The 16104-nt window shown below is 39.8% G+C and overlaps 1 protein-coding gene across 2 annotated transcripts in view; it reads right to left on the reverse strand.

Annotated features, from left to right (window-relative positions):
- ME3 (malic enzyme 3) overlaps window positions 1-16104 on the reverse strand; it is a 218517-nt gene that overhangs the window by 100121 nt on the left and 102292 nt on the right. The window lies entirely within an intron of this gene.

Genomic DNA, 16104 nt, shown 5'->3' on the forward strand with positions numbered 1-16104 from the left:
ATGAAAATGGAACTCAAAAGGAAGCAGGGATAAACTTACATCAGACAAAATAAATATTAAGTGTAAAATTGTAAAAAAGAAATAGAGGGTAGTCCTTGCTGGCCATGGTGGCACAGGCCTGTAATCCCAGTGACTAGGGAGGCTAAGACAGGAGGATCATGAGTTCAAAGACAGCTTCAGCAATTTAGCAAGGCCCTAAGCAACTTAGTGAGACTCTGTTTCAAAATAAAAAATAAAAAAGGCTGGGAATGTGGCTCAGTGGTTAAGCACCCCTGGGTTCAATCCCTGGAATTAAAAAAAAAAATAGTGATATGTAGTCAATTCGTCAAGAGGACATAACAACTGTCAATATACTGAAGGAGTTACAAGCAGTTATCATTGAAGCATCTAAATAGATAAAGCAAATATTAGGAGACTGCAAGGAGAGATAACAGCAATATAATAAGAATGGGGGACTTTAATACCCAATTTTCAACAATGGACAGATCATCCAGTCAGAAAATTAATAAGGAAATATTGGACTTAAACTACACTTTGAATCAAACAGACCTAACAGACATATACAGAACGTTTCATCCAACAATAAAAGAATATATTCTTTTCAATGCATGCAGAGCATAGATCATATGTTGGTCACAAATAAATCTTAACAAAATTTAAGAGTACAGTGGTACGAAACTAGAAATCAACCATAGAAGGAATTTTGGAAAATTCACAATATGTGGAAATGAAGTAATATTCTCCTGAACAAGCATTGGGTCAAAGAATAAATTAAAAAAAATTTAAAAACATCTGGAGACAGAGACAACATACTACAATTGATAGGATGCAGCAAAAGAAGTTCTAAGAGGGAACATTTTTTAGCAATAAATATCTACATCAAAAAAGAAGAAAGATGTCAAAGAAATAACCTATGTTGTATCTCAAGGAACTATAAAAGGAGCAAACTAAGCCCAAAGTTAGCTGAGACAAGAAATAACAAAGATCAGAGTAGAAATAATATAAAATAGAAACTAGAAAAAAACAATAGAAAAGATAAACAAAATTGAATTAGTTTTTTGAAAACCTAAGATTGACAAACCCTTAGCTATCTTACTTAAAGATGGCTAAAAAAAAAAAAAAGAGAAATCAAATAAAATTAGAAATGAAATAGAAATTGTTAAAACTGATAGCACAGAAATACAAGATCATAAAAGATTACTAAGTACAATTACATGCCAACAAATTGGATAACCTAGAGGAAATGAATTAATTCCTAGAAATGTATAACCTACCAAGACTGAATAATGAGGAAATAAAAATTTTGAACAGATTAATAACAAGTATAGAGATTAAATTAGTAATAAAATCTCCCAACAAGAAAAGTATGGGACCAAATGACTTCGCTGTTGGAGTTTATCAAACACAAAGAAGACTTACTATGTACTTTTTTCTCAATCTGTTCCAAAAAACACTGATGAATATAAATGCAAAAATCTTCAAAAAATACTAGCAAACCAAATTCAACAGTGCTTTAAAAGGATCATTTATCATGATCAAGTGAAATTTATCCCTGGGATGCAAAGATGGTTTAACATATACAAATAAATAAATGTGTTTCTCTACATCAATAGAATAAAGAATGAAAAACCACATTTCATCACAAAGATGCAGAAAAAGCATTTGAGGAAACTCAACAATCTTTCATGATAAAAACTGAATAAATAATGAATAGAAGAAAATTTCAACACAATAAAGGCCACATGACAAGCTTCCAACTAATACCATACTCAATGTTGAAAAGTTGAAATCTTTTCTTCTATAATTAGGCATAAAACAAAGATATCCACTCTCACCACTTGTTATGGTTTGGATTTTTAAATGTGCCCCCAAAGTTGCATTATTGGGAGGTGATGGATATTTTAGGAGGTGGGGCCTAGTGGAAGAAAGTTAGGTCATTAGGGTCATGCCTTTGAAGGGACTATTGGGACCCTGGTCCCTCCTCTCCCTCTACCCCCCTCTACTGCCCAGCAGAGGTAAATGGACTTCCTCCACCATGCACTTCCACCGTGACGCACTGCCTCACTTTCTGCCCAAATTATCAGAGTCAAGTTAACATGGATTGAAACCTCTGAAACTGTGAGACAAATAATTCTTTCCTTCTTTTAAGTTAATTTTCTCAGGTGTTTTGTCACAATGATAGAAAGCTAACTAATGTACCATTTATAATTAACATAGTACTACAATTCCTAGCCAGAGCAATTAGGCAAGAGAAAGAAATAAAAGGCATACAAACAGGAAAGGAAGAAATGAAATTATTTTTCTTGATAACATGTTATTACACATAGAAAACCCTAAAGGCTTCACTGAAAAAACTGTAGAACTGCTCAATGAATTTAGTAAAGTTTTAGAATACTAAACAAACACACAAAATCAGTCATATTTCTATATACTAACAATGAACTGTGCAAAAAAGAAATTTTTTTTTTATTGTAAACAAGTGAGGTACAACTTGTTTCTCTGGTTGTACATGAAGTAGAGGTGTACCATTTGTGTAATCATACACTTCTTTTTCTGAGGATTCATCACTTATGTATAAAAATGCATTGGATTTATGAGCATTGATCTTGTAACCTGCTACTTTACTGAATTCACTTATGAGTTCTAAAAGTTTTCTGGTGAATTTCCCGGTTCCTCTAAATATCTAATCATGTCATCAGCAAGTAGGAATACTTTGAGTTCTTCTTTTCCTATTCGTATCCCTTTAATTTCTTGGTCTGTCTAATTGCTCTGGCTAGAGTTTCAAGGACTATGTTGAATAGAAGTGGTGAAAGAGGGCATCCCTGCCTTGTTCCAGTTTTTGAAGGAAATGCTTTCAGTTTTTTACCATTTAGAATGATATTGGCCATGGACTTAGCACAGATAGCCTTTACAATGTTAAGGAATGTTCCTACTATCCCTATTTTTGCAAAAAAGAAATTTAAAAAAATCTCATTTATGGTAGCATACAAAATTCTTAGGATTAAATTCAACTAAGAAGGTAAAAGATATGTATGCTGAAAACTATAAAACATGGATGAAAAAAGTCAAAGATAACACAAATAAATGTATTGCTTGGAATATTTAGTAAATTTTTATTAAATGAAGTTATTTTTATGATTGCTGTTCCTTATAAACAATCCTAGAGGATTCTTCACATTCCAGTCTTACCATTAGTAAAGGAATGTAATAACTAAGGATGAAAATAAAAACAGTTGACTTGCTCTAAATTATGTGGGTATGAGATAAATGCTTTCAATGTTACTGCTTTTTCTCTATTAGAATATCATAGGTCTACCCAGCTAAACTCCAAAATAGTCAGTGAAGGAAGTATCAAAGGGATCTCAATCTTAATCTGTTCAGGAGATTGTGACAATATTGATGTCACAATGAAAAAGTCATGTTGTTATGCTGGGAACACTGCAGGTCAAGACTCTTGTTTCTATTGGTTTGTGTAAGCTAAATCACTCACTTATTAATTATTTCAATAATTACTTAACAAACCCATCTTTGTAGTAGGTACTTATCTAAGCTCTTGAGATATTTATCTAGTGAACAAAACAGACTAAAATCCCTGCCCTCGTGGAACCTATATCCACTTCAGATAATCATTCATTCATTATTTTACCTTATGGCAAAGGAGTTAAAAAAAGGGAAGGACATAAAGGTGCATAACATGTACTGTCTGATGAGATTCCTGGGTGACAGAGCAGAGAGTGACAGAACAGATTTTTAAGTAGCTACTGAATTATAGTGCAGTAAATTCCATAGTAGGGTATTAGTAGAGGGTGCTGTGTATAGACACAGAAGAGGGAACAAAGTATTCTTTTAGTGAGGAAGGGAGGACAGAGATGGAGGTGGCAAGAGATGGACATTTGAGATGGATTTTTAAAGAACAAGTCGGGTTTATCACTTAGATAAAGTAGAGAAATGGCATTGGGCAAACTGAACAGTTTTTGATTTCCATCAATTAATAAAGTATGAGGTAGAATGTAAGATTAAAAGAAAGTACAATATATAAACTAAAGTAGGTTATTTGGGAACTGTTATGAATTACTGATTATTCAAACTCGATTTTTGTTTTGTTTTAAAACTAGGCTTAAATAGAAAACAGGCTTTATTCTCCCTAAGTTCTTCCATGAAGTGGGAACAGTTGAGTGGGCTCCAGCTTGGATCTGCAAGGGTTTATGAAAATAAGGTCCATCAGATCCCTGCTGGAGAATGAAGGTATAGATAGTTTTAAAATGGAAAATTTTGGACACCTCTCTTGACTCCTCTCCTGACACAATGGATCAGAAGCTTGGGAAAGGGAGCTGGAGTCTGTAATTTTTCAAAAGTAGACTCTCAGGTTTAAAAGCACAGACCTAGGTAGAGACTAACTTTCAAGCACTGCCCCCACAGTTTGGTAATCAAACCATTTACTTGGCATCTTAGTGATTCTAGTCAGCACCTTACCTGCCTTTGTTCTACTATTAGTTGAATTCAAACTTCCTCCACCTTCTTTGTCTAGAGAGAATTCTTTTTGTTCCTTGCTACTGGATAGCCCTACTTCCACTTCTATGCAATTCAAAGAGTGTGACTCCAGCTTCATCTATTCTTCCAATCAGCAAAAAAGTTACCATGACAACTTCACTTCTATGTCCCTCCGCTTGGCTGCACATGAGAAGCACGGATCGGCTCACCCAGGGTCCATTGCACACCAGCAGGCAAGGGCAATCTCTTCACTCATTTGTGATGAGGATTGGACATTGTAATTAACCCTCCAGAACCAAAAATCCTGGATGTGCAGGTCATGATCTCACTTCACTCAAGCTATTTATTTCTTCCCAGTAGGCCTAAATTTGGGGAAAGTTATTTTCCAAATAATCAGTAAAGCCTATTCTTCAATTATCCTAGTAACATAGGAACTCTTTTTTTTTTTTTTTTAACTACTTTTATTTTTCCATCCTAGCATTTAAATAATTCAATTCCAGAAACATTTACTGAATGTGTACTATGCCCTATGCAGGCTTCTTTTTGAAAATTCTAAATTAAACCACTTTTTAAAATTAATGTTTAAAAATTTTAGGACTCAAGCATTTAAAATAGTAAAATAGAGTTATAATTCTTTGTCTTTAAGTGGAGCCGTTCATAATAGAAATTCACTCCCATAGGGTTCTATTAAAAATCTTAGGAAAATAAGATTCTTAAAATTTCTTTTGCATACCCATGGATCCTCCCATCCATCCTTCCTTTGGTCTAACAAGGGCCATAGTGACTCTTCCTTATTGAAATTCTACAATCCAGGAGTGGAAAGAGGTCTGAATGTCCCCACCCTAGGTTGGGTTCTCTCCCTTACTATTTACACAGCTTTGGGGAGTCACTTAACTGCTTGAGTTCTCAATTCTTTGTGTGAAAGGAGGTTGCCCTGTATTACAGGGCACTTGGAAGGGCAGTTTTTGAATTCATTATACAACTTTGATACATGATATAAGTAACAAATGTGAATTAAGTTTGATTCAAATAGTTTAGAGAATAATAGATCTGTGTAACATGGAGAGAAGTAAAGAGTTTTGGAATAAGCAGGAGACCTGAGTTTTAGTCCTACCATTTCTACTGACTTGGGTCCCTGGTGGGCAGGGTGTTACCTCCTCTTTGGGCCTTGGTTCGAGCTGGCTGATTTATAGCTCTGTGATTCTGCCAGTGCATGCTGCATAGGGAGGCAAGCCTGCAGAAATGCAGAACTCAAGGGTCTTTTAGTGTCCACCAACTTCATTCATTCAAAGGCAGGGTCCCACCTACTGCTTCTTGAAGAGATTTTACTGTTTTCAAAGGTCTCTTAGGAGGCAAATTCCTCAGCGTGTCTTGGAACTCCAGCATGGAGTTGTCTGGGAGTGCTTGGGAGTGGGCTACAGGGGCACACAGGTAACATCTGTGTTGGCTAGAGTGCTCCACAGGCCATGCAGGGGTCTTTTTAGTTTAAGGCCACATCCTCTCACCAACTCAAAGGAATATTGTGGGAGCTTGCAGGATCCTTCCTATGTGCCTAAAAGGCTGTGTCTGAGCAGGTGTGAAGAACCTGGGCAAATTCTGACTTTTTCCTGAGGTACTTTAACCAAGTGCCCTGACTTTGCATTGCAATTCACAGTCCCTCTTCATCTCATCTGACTGCAAGAGTCTCCAGTCCTGAGACTGATGCATATGGACTCCTGTAGGTACCCTTTGCTAATTTCATTCAGTACAGGAATGTGTTTGCTTTTTGTTGTTGTGGACAGAGGGGGATGAGGCACATTTGTGGGAACACACATGATTCAGAAATGCTAAGTTTTAACAATGTAGGACCAGAGTTTCAAAATGGAAGGAAGGAGAAACCTTGAAATAGGACACACACAGATTTGGATCCTGCCGCTTACTAATGGCAATGGCCTTCGGCAAGTCTCTTTTCACTTCTGAACCTCATCTGGGACTGTACAACTTGAATTATTGAGACTACTGTGGGATTCAAAGATAATAAAGGCAACTTGACCATCACAGTACTAGCCACTCAATAAAAGCAAGTGGTAGTAGTTGTTATAATCCAGTTCAGCGTACCATTTCTGGAGCCCAAGTTCAACTTTCCACAACTCTCATCACAAACGGTTCATAATCTGAAAACTCACTTTCACCTTCACATCCAACCAGTCTCCATGCACTGCAGATTCTGTTTTCTTGGCATCTTGGGTTTTCACCCTTCATTTCTCCATCTAGGTCACTAAGGGTCCTCAAGCTAGCTAACATAATAGCTTCTCCTGGACTGTCCTCTTTAGTCTTCTGAGAATTATTGTCCTCAAGGAATGCTTCCATGACAGCATTCCTCCCTCAAAAGTTGCTAGCCCAATATAAACTCCTCACTTTGCCTTACATCCAGCCTTACCTTCCCCACCCTTGTCAGTGGAAAGATCTCCTTACATACCCTGCACATGCAAAAGTCAATGCCATGGAGAGTCCTCTGTTCTGGAGAAGGAAGATCACCAGAGAGAGGCTCGTGAAATGAATGACAATGGGGAGCAGCTAAGGGTTTACACTCTGGAGTCTGGGAGTAAGCTGTGACTCTACCATGTACCAGATTTATAAGTCAGGTTAACTCTCAGTGCCTCCATATCTTCTTTGTGAAAATGGGACTAATATTGTGCAACACAAAAGATGTTGTGGGTCCGAATGAGTAAAGCACGTATGAGAGTGCTGCTGCACTAGAAGTTCTACATAAATAGATGTGAGCTACTCTATCCAAGAATCCCATCAGGGAGGGGAATTGCTTTCAGCTGTAGGTAACAGAAACCAATTGGCTCAAAATAGGAAATTCATTTCATATTACAAGAAGTTCAGAAGTATGTGCTTCCAGATTTGTTTACTTAGTGGCTCAATAATGTCATCAGTGACCCAGACTCATCCTTGGCATTGTACTTGGTCCTGGGGTTGTTTTCCTCAGGGCTATAAGATGATTGTTATAGTTCTTGGTGTCCAGCAGATATGAGACTGTCCAGTGAAGAAGAGGGGCTCTCTCTGGGTGAGATAAACCTTTTCCAAAAGTCCTCAGGCAGATCATTTGCACATCTTTGTGGCCAGACCTGGGTCATGTATCTACACCTACCTCAATCACTGGCAAGAGACCAGAGCACTGTGATAGGTTGAGATTAATTTGGACCCACTGCTTTGTTCTGAAAGGGCCAAGACTCTCTCAAACTACATATCCATTTGGAGGAAAAGACCTAAGGGAAAAATTGGGGATGTAAAGAAGGAAGAAAATTCAATAAGCCGTGTCCTTCAAACTCCCAGTCCTGACACTCTATGGTTCTTGCTTTCCTCCAGCCATACACCTTGCTTACACAGTTCCTCCTGCTTGGAACCCATCTAATAAATTATTATATGCCAGGGACTGTGTTGGGCCATCTTCCCAATATGAATCAAAATCCTTCTTTCAAGGAGTAGATCAAGAACCAACAATTAAACAATTCAGTGGGGACATTTCTTACCATAATGAATTACCTCATCAATACTTACAAAGGAAACTAGATAATCCATACCCCACTTTGCTCATTAGCTTATGTTGCCCTAAAATATTTGTTAGCTGGGCTGTAAACTCCTTAAGGACAGGGACCAAAAAATAACTTCTTATTTCATTTGGATCTCCCAGGTGCTTATGGTGGCCAAATATAAAGATGGTGCTCAACTGATACTGTTGAATCTAAACAGAAGTTTTGTTTTCTTTGTTCATTTTTGGTGCTGGGGACCCAAATGAGGGCCTTATGCATGCTGAGCCTGTACTCTACCACTGAGCTCACCCCCACACTCACAAGACAGTCTTTAGTTGCTCTCTCTGTTAAGTGCTTACAAGTACACTATGCTCAGTACCATGGGAGATTCAGGGAAGAACAACATGCAGTTCCTTCTCCTACAAAGCTTGTGATCTAGGAGAAGAGAGTGTCTAAATGTCGAAGTTGAAGAAATCCTTCTTCTACCGCCCACACTCTGTCTTTCTGGTCTTTTCACTTCCTCTCCAGTAAACTTCGGAACAATGCTGACAACACTACCCAAGTCTTGTTTTTGAAAAAGATAGCACCCCAGACAGGTCCTTCTCCATCTAGTCCCTCTCCATTTCAAATAGTATCTATCCTTTCTAAATTCCAACCCCTACTGGCTTGCAGAAGGCTAGTTTGAATCTCTAAAAAATCAAGTTCAGAAATGAAGTTCAATGTTATCACATTGAAAAAAATCAAGTTCAATGTTATCCCAACAAGGTACATGGTAAATCTGAAGGGATTTCTATGGGTATTATGGACTAAGAGTAGAACACGAATATAATAAGGAGCTTTGTGGACTGGCCAGCTGGTGATGGGGTTTACTTTTCTTTAAGTTCTATACCAGTGATCCTTTACTTCTCCTCTAGCCTAGAACTTTCAAAACATTTTCACTGCTTGCAGCTTCTCTGAAGAAGCCATGCTTGCTGGACTAAATTCAGTGTGAGTGGCCACAACCTTCAGGTCAATGGAAGATCAAGGTTATTTTGGAAAGGTCTACTCAACTGATGCTTATATGTATGTATTTCCTTCTCTAAGGAAATTCTCCCCACACTTACTCTTTTGATCACTATGACTGGGATTGCCAGGAACAAAGGGGAAAAGACAGTGCCAGATAAAAAAAAAGAAACAAAAATCTGTTTGTTTAAATTGCCAGGGAAATATGCTTCTGGCTAAGGGAAGTCAAACCCAGAACATCCTGTTCTATTTAATAAAGTTTATCCCTGCTCCAGGAAAATATAATCTTTGCATCTGTGAGGGACTGCTCAACAGTTCAGTCCTCACCTTCACTCTCTGCCTTCTTCACCCAAACTCATGGACAACTGGGGAGTGTCCTCTGTCCTCTCCACAGAGAAACATGCTCCTTTGGGTGCTTAATTGCTGAGTAGGTCAATTAAGTACAAACATACTTTTTTGAATGTAAATCTCAAAACTTCCTTTGAAAAGGAACAAGCCAATTCCCTCAGTGATTGAAATCCACGTGATTCAGACACAGAAATAAATGTTCCTTCTTTCTGTTCCAACGTGCTTCAGCAAAGTGGGGTCCAGGAACAATTTAACTTACTCCATGTGACATTCCTATCAAATAATAGCTGAACAACCTCCTGCTTTGGAAGGGCTCCTCATGCCACCTTCCTTAGATCTATTCCAACATCAATTCCCAAGCCACAACACCAAACAATCCATAACAGATCATGAACTGCCCCACTGGCCTTCTGGGAAAGTGCCCATTTTTTGAATCAGAGCTCTCAGCAAAAATGACACTTCTATAGATAAGCCTGCAAGTTTTTTCTTGTCAGAAATCAAAAGCATGTGTTTTTGTGCACTTTTGCAATTTTTTTCTCTGAAATGCCAGAAATCTTAGAGGCAAATTTATAGCCACAGTGTCCTAATCTGCTCTAAAAATTAGAGACTGTCAGAATTGGAAGGAGCCCCTCAGATCACTTAGTAAAGTTCCCGCATTTTATAGATGAAGAAATTGAGACCCAGAAAGGGGAAAGGATTTATGGAATTTCATACTCCTAGTTGGAGAATTGAACTGGGACCAGAAGACATATCACTTAACTCCCAGCTTTTTCTACTAATGTGCAGCTGGAATTGGAGGTACCCATTCCTCTGCTTCCTTCAGATGCTCTCTTCATTTTACAATGAACTCCTTTCACCATACTTTAATCCAGGGTTTCTCAAAAAGTGGTTCTTGTACCAGCAACATCAGTATCATCTGAATCCTGTTAGATATGAAGTTCTGTGGCATCTTCCCAGCCTGCTGAATCTGTACTGAATCAAGTACTCCAGATGATGCCCTGATGCCTTACTTTAATCTGCTAGCCTCATACAACATATTAACAAGTGGACTGGGAACTAATCAGATCCAGCTGATATCATAGGCACTTTTCAATTTAACTCTTCTAGTTACCCAATGCAGAGAGGTAAAGTTACCTCGGGAGAAAGGATGTATGGTAAACTTGTGAACAGGAGTTAGTGTGGAAAGCCATCAAGAACCAAGGCAGCTCTAGGGACCAATCAGTCTCTGCCTCTGTCTTCCATCTCTTCTCTCCCATCTGCCCTGTTCTCTCCACAAACCCACACCTTTACTTCTCACTCTTTTTTCTGTTCCTTCATAACTGGCATTTATCTTTGGTCTAAAATGACCTGACTCGAAAATCTAAACCATAGCATTCTTTTTGCCTTTGTTTCCCTTCCCAACTGGGAAATTCTTTCTATGTAGTTTCTTCCCTATCTCAGTTCAAGTTCCAAAAAAGGACTCCATCTGTCCAGGTCATTTTTTGAGGCAGGCCACCCGAGCCACATATTTGCACAAACGACTCACCCTTGAGTATGATGTTTGCTTCTATCTCTTCAATTGTTGGCATCAGATGGGTGGGCAACTATTTCCATTACAAAGTGGTAATGGTACAGGAGAGCCAGGAGGTTGGGAGTACAGGTTTTGTGTGTGTGTGGAGGAGGGTGCAGGGGATGACTCTTGTGTGGTGACAAGATCTGAAGGAGGAAACCTGGTGAGGGAGGAGGACAGGAGACTCTCCTGTTCCACAAATCCTGTCAATGAGATATGAGGGAAGTTGGAAGTGGAACTCAACTATTTGGCTTGCAGAGAACTCAGTTGGAGATGAAATGCCTGTTATACTATCATGACTCTAATCTTTAAATATGCTTCAAAATACTAGATGCAGGTTATCAACCACCTACCAGTCATGGGAGATCTGAGTTGGAAGGAACTTCAGAGATCAGCCAGTTCAATGGTTCTCAGCCCTGGCTGCCATTAAAATCCCTCAGGGAACTTTTGAAAACTATGAATGTCTGGGCTCTGCCTCAGGGATTCAGATTGCACGCTTCTCAGATACTTTCAATGCACAGCCAGGACACTGTTTGAATGTCAACTTTTCAGTTTCACAAATGGAGAAACTTAGGCCCAGCCACATAATGTGACTATGACTTCCTTCAAGATCTCATTTCTATATCCATTCATCAATTGAAGGGCATCCAGATTGGTTCCACAATCTAGCTATTGTGAATTGAGCTGCTATGAACATTAATGTGGCTGCATCACTGTAGTATGCTGATTTTAAGTCCTTTGGGTACACACAATGGAATATTACTGAGCCATAAAGAAGAATAAAATTATGGCATTTGTTGGTAAATGGATGAAGTTGGAAAATATCATGCTAAGTGAAATAGACCAAGCCCAAAAAACCAAAGGCTGAATGTTTTCCCTGATAAGTGCATGACAATATATAACGATGGGCGGTGGTGGGGGAAAGGGAAGAATGAAGGAACTTTGGATGGTGTAGAGGAGAAAGGGGTGGGAGGGGGTGGTAATGGAAAAACAGTAGAATGAAACAGACAGTATTACCCTTTATATATGTATGATTACATGAATGGCATGAATATACATTGTGTACAACCACAGAAATGAAAAGTTGTACCCCACTTGTGTACAATGAATCAAAATGTGTCTGTAAAAATAAAAAAAATATTTTAATAAAAAAAAGATCTCATTTCTAACGTGGTTATAGAATTAGTCACAGAAGCCATGCAACCTAACCTTACCACTTTTGTTCCAGACTGATAAGCAAAGTGAGTTGCCTTAAAATTCATACTCAGAAAGCGGGTGGTAAGTGTGGAAACTGATGTCCTGACTCCTAATCCAATGCTCTTCTCATGACACCCAAAGCTGAAGGACTAAGAAAGTCAGAGAATTTGACTACCAGCTATTGACCTTGTTCTTCTCAGGGTCCTGTTTAGCGGGATAGCTGAAGCAGTTTGGCAGAGAAGTCTGTATAGAATCAGATGTGGAAAACTCTTGGTGAAAGGAATCAGTGTTTTAGTTCTCTGAGAATAGGGTTGAGGTGGGTCTGATGATGCTAATCTTTGCTTTATACCTGCCTCCCAATTGTGGGGTGTGTGTGTATGTGTGTGTGTGTGTGTGTGTGTGTGTGTGTGTGTGCAGTCAACTGATCCCTGGATTAGAAATCAGATAGTGATATGCTCAAAGACTGTATGCCTTGGGTGCCAGGGTATTTCCATTTGCTGAGATGAGGTTGTCTTTGTTTTCCAGAATGGCTTTTGTTGAGCCATTTTGTTAGCATCCCATTTTTTCTGTGTATGACTAGAAATGGGGTCCATTGGATATTTAGGAAGCAGAAGCACATGATTCATGTACCAGGGTTCCCTTTGTAGGTGTGTATTTATGTGGGTAGTAGTGGTGGAGGTGACTGAAGAGAAAAATGTTTCAAGAAAATGAGGCTCATCAGATGTATTGACCAGGGAGCAGGAAACTACAAGAAGAATATGTGCCTTAACCATATACACCTTTGTGAGGATTAGGGTGAGGGAGAAGAGATGAAAAAGTAATATCTCTTTAAATTTAATATACTGCACAATTGATGCAGTATATTCACATGCATTTACTTATTTGACCTTTGCAACACCACTTGGGAAGTGGAGTAACAGGATTCCAAGGAGATATGGTTATTAGTCAGGGACTGATCCAGTGGACTCTGGACTCTGGACTCCTGCCCCGTTGCTCTGTCCACCATGTTTACTGCTGTGTGTGTGTGTGTGTGTGTGTGTGTGTGTGTGTGTGTGTGTGTATGTGTCTCCCCATGCAGACCCGCCAAACAAGGGAGTTTATAAGAAGGTAAGCCTGCAAATATTTATGTCATAGGCATCATTTCACCAGGGCCAAGAGAAACTGGCCCTGGATATTCAGGAAAAACACATTTATGTCAGCTATAATGTCTTAGACAAGTTAGTTTTTCTTTTCTTTTCCATAAAGCACCTGGTAGTGTTCTTTTAGGGCTCAGATAAAATGTACATGAAGTACTTAGCCTAGGGCCCACCACGATTGTTGCAAGCATTCAACAAATGACAGTTGTTAATACCCTGTATTAACTATTACTGGTGGGTTACTGGCCTGTACACAGAAACCCACCTGTTTGTAGATAAGAAAGATAGCAACTTGGCTTAGGGCCAGGGGCTGCTGGCTTTGTCCAAACCCAAATATTTCTTCAGGTATTTTCCACAGAACATCCAACTACATATAAAACTATGTCCCACTCCTTGCCTGATCTCCTTAACTCAGTACAGTCTGCTAATTCCTCACAGGTACTTGCAGGTGGATTTACTAATCAAGCACAAATACGGAAAATTTAAGGTCTGAATCCAACAACAGAGGATGGTGGTATTTCAGGGGACTGAGATGCCCTCAGTGGATTTATGGTTTACATTTTTGGGTGAGGTGATGAGTCAGATACCCCATCCTGGGGATATAGGTGAGGCAGTTCATGGATGCTGAACACTTCCTAGGGTCAGGCCATTGACATATGGAATCTCATGAAATCTCCACAAGAAGCTACATGAATGGGTAGTATTCTCATTTTACACATGAGGAGAGGAGACTGAGGGGGTGCTGAGTTAATTGTCAATGTCATCAGGAGCTGAGATTCAAGGTCAGGCTTCCAAATCTAACCTCCTTTTGCACTACGACCCAGCTTTGACCAAACCTATAAGAGGTCCCTGTACCTCTGGCAATGCCCCCTTGAATACAGTTTGCCTCACCACCTTTAACAGGTATCTTGAAATTTTTTCTTTAATACCCCCATTACCCATACAGATTAGATCTCACACTGGAACTGGAAATTTAAGGTCCACAAATATGTGCACTTTGAAGTCTAAGAAGATGAAGAACAAAGACAATGCTGATCAAGAGGAGGTGGCCTGGGGAGCAAGAGTATTCACTGACGATGGACACCATATAGGCTTTCCTCTCTGTACCCTTCTTCTGGGTTGAATTCTGTCCTGACCTCTGTCACAGATAGCTTTCATTACTTCCAGGTCAAATTCTAGTGACCTTCAGAGGGCATTCCTGTAAGCTAGGCCCATAGAGGCACATGGAGAGAATGTGCCAGGGGAGAGGCAGGATAAGACAGGGAAGGCCTACAGAGTCCAGAACCTTCTCCTAGGTCTAGTTGCCCAGGACCCTCAGGTACCTGTGAGATACTCTGGCATTTGGAGGTTCAATTTTAGGATCAGCTGGACTTAATTAGCTTTGGTGGGGGGCCAGGCCCTTTCACAGAGGACTCCATTGTTTCCAGGAACCTGGCAGGAATGTTTATCATTTCAGAAACTGAGAAGTCCTGGCTCTCTTCCTCTTGGCCTCAGGTCTGTCCTCCCTTCAGATGCTAATCCATAAAGCCATTCCAAGACAGGCCTCAGATGAACCTCAGGGCTGGGGTGAAGCCAAATGATCTTTTCCCCCAGGAACAAGGCAGGTGTGAAATCAACACCTGGAATGCAGCCAAATGGAAACCTAGAGCAACAGCTCAGAATGTCAAACGTCAAATGACTTAATTGGGTAATCATCTGAAGAAGGGTTTCTGCATAACACATGTGGGAAGTCTGTACCAGGAGGGTGAGGGACTAATCTAAGAAGTTGGTTCAGTCTGCCCTAGCCTGCCTCAGGCTCACCCAGCTGCACCCTCCTGGACTGGCTGGATCCATTTCTCCCAGGAGGGCTCTGAAAATGGTATCTGGCAATCCCTACCTTAGAGTCCTGGGTCATCAAATATAGATAGAGCTCAGTGGCACTCAACCTGAATGCCCACCAAATAAATGTGCACAGACCTAAACCATGAGGCAGAATAGTGTGATGGTTTACCAGTCCACCTGATTATACTCAGGTTTAGACTGCATGGTTTGAGTCCTGGCTTTGATGGTTATAACCTATGTGACTTTGGGCAACTTCTCTGTGCCTCTGCTTCCTTGTCTGCAAATAGAATGACAATAGGGCCTACCTACTGGGGGATTGTGATAAATAAGACATGTAAAGATATGTCAGATTTTAGGATTATAGTTGGCCTTTACAGTCAGTATGATTTTCTCCTAGTTCCAGTTCATTTTTAAGCTCCCTGCTCAGTCTGTCTCATGCCTATTTTCTATACTGTGCTCCCAGCTTCTACAGTCCACTCTCTACCTCCACCAAAAGATAATTTGGTTCTTTGGGAGCAAGTGATTGGCAGAGGCCTGTTTCTGCATGGAGCCCCTCACTGCTGCCACACCAAGGTCTGTTGCTGACCTCTGGGAGGAACTTGAGTGAGGCTCAAACCAGTCTGAAGCAGTCCTCTATTAGTCCAACCCCCTTGGTAGTGTGAAGGAGACAAAGGACTTACCCCATTGGGCAGAATCCCTTGCCAATTCTACCCAGTCCGTCTACTCTCCTGTTTCACCACTACAGGGTCCCAGAGACCACACAATTTAGTCAGGGTGAATGGATATGCTTGGATCACTGTAAACAAAGGCTTTTTTTTTTTTTTTTTTTTTTTGTCTTAATTTTTCGCATTCACCTTTCATGGTACAACTCAAATTTTAAAAGCTACCATAGATCCATGATTACCTGTTCCCCATAGAACACATGATTTATAAATCCTGACTTAGAAGAATATAAATGTAAATTACACATATATACATGGTACCTTGTATGTTTACATATCCTAACACAGGCTAATAATCACCTGCTGGTAATATTCCACTA

This window comes from Sciurus vulgaris (genome assembly GCF_902686455.1).
Source record: "Sciurus vulgaris genome assembly, chromosome: 11".
Taxonomy (NCBI): Eukaryota; Metazoa; Chordata; class Mammalia; order Rodentia; family Sciuridae; genus Sciurus; species Sciurus vulgaris.